Raw genomic sequence first — 5,306 nt, forward strand, 5'->3', positions numbered from 1 at the left:
CCATTGATAAGAATGCTGTTTATTGGTCCAGTGGTGAGGATTTTTGTTTTCTTTACATTGAGTTGTAATCCATACGTAAGGCTGTGCTCTTTGATCTTCATCAGTAAATATTTTAAGTCCTCTTCACTTTCATCACTAGACCAATAAAAAATATTATGATAAATGGAGAAAAGTTTGAAATTGTCAAAGATTTCATTTTACTTGGAGTCACTGTCAACACTCATGGAAGCAGCAGTCAAGAAATCAAAGGACATATTGTATTAGGCAAATCTGCTGCACAAGACCTCTTTAAAGTTTTAAACAGCAAAAATGCCAGTTTGAGGACTAAGTTTAATCACTTGACTAAAGCCATTGCATTTTCAGTAGTATCCTAGGCCTATGAAAATTGGATAGTGAATAGGGAAGACTGTAGAAAGGATGCATTTGAGTTATGCTGTTGGAGAATAATGCTAAAGGTACCTGGACTTCTAGGTGACTAAGCAAATCTGTGTTGGAAGAAGTACAGTCAAAATGCTCCTTAGAAGCCAGGCTGGTGAAACTTCATCTCTCATACTTCGGACATGTTGTCAGGAAGGACCAGTTATTGAAGAAGGACATCATGCTTACTAAAGTGGAGGCACAATGAAAAAGTGGAAGACCCCCAATGAGCTGGATCGACACAGGACAGTAGCAGTGGGATCTAGTGTAACAAGGATTATGAGGAGGGCACAGGACCTGGCAGTGTTTCCATCTGTTGTGCACAGCTTGCTGAGTTAGAACCAACACCTAAAAACAGCTACAACTTCAAGAGCAATAAATTAGTGGTTTGTGGTACTATGCCATTCTTAATATTGTTGTTAATTGCAGCCAAGTTGATTGTTATTCTTAGAGACCCTGTATAGGGTTTCTGAAGAGCCGCTGATTGGTTTGACCCACTGGTCTTGTGGTCTGAACACCAGTGCTTACTCTACAGTGCCACACCAGGATTAGTGGGTGATTGAATGTTTCCCTGCATATTATCTGCCCTATAATCATGATTTTATAACAACACAGCTCTTCCTGATGCTTTTAAATATTTCTTTGGAAGTAATACCATTTCATTTTATTAGACATTTTTATTTTCACAAAATAATATAACATCAAGACTACTTTTTTTTTCACATGTGCTGTACCAAAGTAGTAAGTATACCAAAGAACAAAAGGTATTGTACTGAAATATTAGAATTAAGACAAAATGTAATTAAAAATGATGAAAAGGGAAGAAAGAAAAAGGACAAGAGTAACATTTAAAAGATGAATATATTATTACAAGAAATATTACAAACCTCAGTTCATTACCTGAATGACAATGATTGAAATGACCTGTCATATTTTATCAAATTGAATGCTATTTTTTCTGATGCAATCGAAGTATTTTAAATAATTCAGTGTATAAATGGAAGCTAAGTTTTATGAATTTCCTACCACTTAAGAGCAAACATAGGAGCCCTGATAGCATATTGGGTTACAAGTTGAATTGCTAACTGGAAAGTCATCAGTTCAAAACTACCAACTACTTCATGGGAGAAAGATGAAGCCGTCTATTCCTGTAAGAATTTAGTTTTGGAAACCCTATACAAGTTCTCTATGAGTCAGAATTGACTCCCCAGCACACAACTACCAAGAGCAAACAGCAAACTCACATTACAATGATAACTTTAAATAGTTTCAAAGAAAGCATTATGAATAGAAAAAGTGACATTCTAGAATGGTGAGTAGAGTTCTTGTGTGAGGGAAAGTGCAAAACCAGCCCAATTATGAAGACATTGAACTGGAAATTTTTGTTGTTTTGCATGTATTAATTTTTCAGTTCTCCATCAGTCAAAGGCTGATGAAGAGGTTTACAATCAATTCATACTGGGTTTGTATTATACACAGAACAGCATTGTAGATTATGTGGAGAATAAAGACAATAAACAAAACACAGTTCCTATTTTTGAGAAGTAAGTATATAGTTGTTGGAATTCAATTTGTAAAGAAATAAGAGACAGTGCTTTATATAATATAATTAAATCCTGTATGATTTTAACAAAAAGGAAAAAGATCTGATACTGGGTTAGCCTGGGAAGTATCATTGATTATACAGAGTTTGAGATGGATTATTTGCTTCCGTACTGTTGAACACAAACACTAGGAAAATTTAGTCAGAAATTTGTTGTCACTTGATGTTTTCATATTGTCTCCTTTAAAAAAAAAAATTTTATTTTCCATTCATTTGAATGGTACATAATCAGTTAAAGAAACTGTATCTTTTAATTTATCAAAAGACTGCCAGCAAATTTGGTAAGTTGAATGAGAAACAGCATTGGATATTTTGAATCCATGCTTTTGGTAAAATTTGGAAATATTCTTGTGGTATTAAATACAAAAATAAAATAAAACCCTAATACTTGTATTTTATCCATTTATATAGCTATGTTTTTCTAATTGCAAACCATTACACAATGAACTTTTGCAATTTAATAGCTAGTGATGGGCAAAGTTTTCTTTTTCTGAGTCATTTCTTCAGATACTGAGTCAGAGAGAAGTAACCTATTTGATAAGGATTTCTGATGATTACACTGCTATGCTTCATATGCATATTCTGAGCAGATGTCAATTGGTGAGGTAGATAATAATTTTAATTTGTAAGTGCCCTAAGCCATTTCAGAGGCTAGAGTTTGAGAATAAGTGAAGCGTATCTTTACTTGACTCAGCTAAGAATTTCAGTGTGGATGTGACTTTTCCTTTGTGTTAACCTTACAAAAGATAATGCGTGCAATTTAATTGTGTCTTGTCTTTTTGTTTAATTATGATGTACAAATATCTTTGACAAAATCTTGGTGAGGGTATCCCCATGGTAGAAGCCTGACAGGTGACATTGTTGGAGATTATAATTGCTTTCTCCATTCTAACTGACACATCACTTATTGAATCGTGGGGACGGTACAATTCCCTGTGGACCTGCTACAATTTGTTTTTTTGTAATTTGTTTATGTTGTGTGTTTTATCGGGAATACACTAAGGAAATAGGTTTTTTGCCTGCATTTAGGAACTTGATCTCTCTGTTGATAATTCATGAATATTAGTCACTGAGTGACAGATTTTGTTGTATGTGTTTGTATTCATTGCTCTCTAGAGTGGCTGTTTTATTGTGAATATGCCAGCTGTCTTTTGGGACCACTTCACAAAATAAGAGCCTGTTTCTCAAAGGATAGTATTTTTCTCCATAAAGTGGAAGTCAAGTTCTATTTTCTCCCCTCATTATTCAATAAAACTAAATATTGTAAAGGAAAAGCATTTTCTTTTCAAATGGTTTCCTTCATAAAAATGGAACTTAACTCAAAGATTTTTACTTTATATTCCCAAACAGAGATGAATAGTATAAGAGAATCTGACTGAGTTTAAATAGTTTAGATAACAAATGCTGTGTAGCACATTGAGATGCTTCTAAAACAATGACCTCTAATAAGTGCTTTATACCAACATAAGATTATGGCATAGAATATGCAGTTTCTGTAAATATTTTATGCTTGATACTTTCTTCTTCAAATCAGAAATGGATAGCTTGTGAGAAGAAACAGGAAGTATACTGAGTTTGGGCAATGTTATAATGCATTCCTGACTGCAATCTGAAATAATAATAAAAATAAAGCTATGAATCTTAAATGGAGGGAGTTGCTGATTTTTAAATCTACATCTATTACAAAGTACATGAGAATTACGCTTTAAAGAAAGAATCACCTTCTGGCAAAGTACGTTGAAATAGTAATTCTTATAAGACTGCTGAGACTAATGAGTTTATGGGACATCTCCAGAAAGAAAGCCATTTCTGGCTCAAGTCTGAGAGATTAGTGAGAATTAAACACTGTCAGATTTATGGTTGAGTTTTCAATTGACCTCTGCATAAATTCTGGCTGAAAGTAGAAACATAATCTTTGGAGTCAAATCACTAGGAAAGTTGGGGAAAATGCAGGGTACACTGCAAAGGTAATCAAAGAGAAACTGGCCAACTGAGGGCAGATGAAAGTAAGCTACTTCAGTATACAGTTCAATGAAAATAAAGATCTGCTTCACAGGAAAAATCTTGGCAGTTTACACATTGCAAAGTCATACTGGCTACCAAACCATTTCTCCATAAACTTAAGTGTAAAAAGCAAAGAATGTAGTTCAGAGAGCTATCTTTTCTGGTTTCCCAGAAGGACAAAACAAAACAAAACCCTGATCTGCGATGGTATTTACTTTCAGAAAGGTGGTATCTGTCAAGTGATGTTGTTGTTAAGTACATGGAGTCAATGCCCACTCATATTGACCTTGTATGGTGTTTCTAAGGAGTGACTCGTGGGTTTGAACCACCGACCTTTTGGTTGGAAGTCCAGTGCTTCTTCTACAGTGTTACGGGAGCCTATAAACACGTGCAATATATTCTTCAAAAGTTTCAATTCAATATATATTTTCTATTATCTTTCCTGCCTTCCCTGATTGTTCATTTGAAAAACATTATTTCATAGATTAGCATGGTCTTGAGGAAGAATGCTCTGAAGATTTCCAAAACTGCATATCGTTTCTTTAAAAGAAGAAAAGCAAAAATCAAAGAATGACATAAGGAATATGTCTTTGTCCTTAATAATGATGAAAATTCTTGTCATAGAACTCCTAACTGAAGCCCAGAAAACTTATCAACACCAGTCTTCTAATCCCTAGTTTTTTTGTGTCCTTTGGTTTTTCAGCCTATATATTTAGGTACAAAGATAATTGGTCTGAAATGGTCTCAAATTTATGATGTCTCACTCAGTGCAATAACAAAACCAAAGCTATTTTCCATAGTCAACTATCTACTTGAGTTGGACACTCCAGAATCTCACAAATGACTTGTTCCTCTTTTGACATTTATTGTTAGGGAAGGTCGCCTCTTTGCGCCATTGCTGAAAAGTGCTGTGTCTGCAGGCAGGGTTTGGGGAGTAGAGGAGGTGTTTTTTTCTTCAGCTGAAAACAGAGGAAAGGGACATGTCTTCCTGAGGGCCAGTGCTGCTCTCCTGTAGGATGCGCTCTGCAGCTGCAAGGCTGGCCACCTGGGCCGGCGGCCTGGTTCAATAGCTGGATATCCTGTTCTGCTTTTCGGCTGCTGAGCTGTCCAGGATGATCGCCTGGGAAGTAAATTGTGACTTTCCAGGGTTTTAAGCTTGCCAAGATTCGTTAGAAAAACACAGTTTGGGGTTAGACAAATTCCAAATCTTCTGGCACTCTTGTTGCCTGTAATTTGAGAAAAGGAAAGAATATTTGTAGGAGTTCAGTGTGTTCTAAAACAA

Source organism: Chrysochloris asiatica, unplaced genomic scaffold (genome assembly GCF_000296735.1).
Source record: "Chrysochloris asiatica unplaced genomic scaffold, ChrAsi1.0 scaffold00027, whole genome shotgun sequence".
Lineage (NCBI taxonomy): Eukaryota > Metazoa > Chordata > Mammalia > Afrosoricida > Chrysochloridae > Chrysochloris > Chrysochloris asiatica.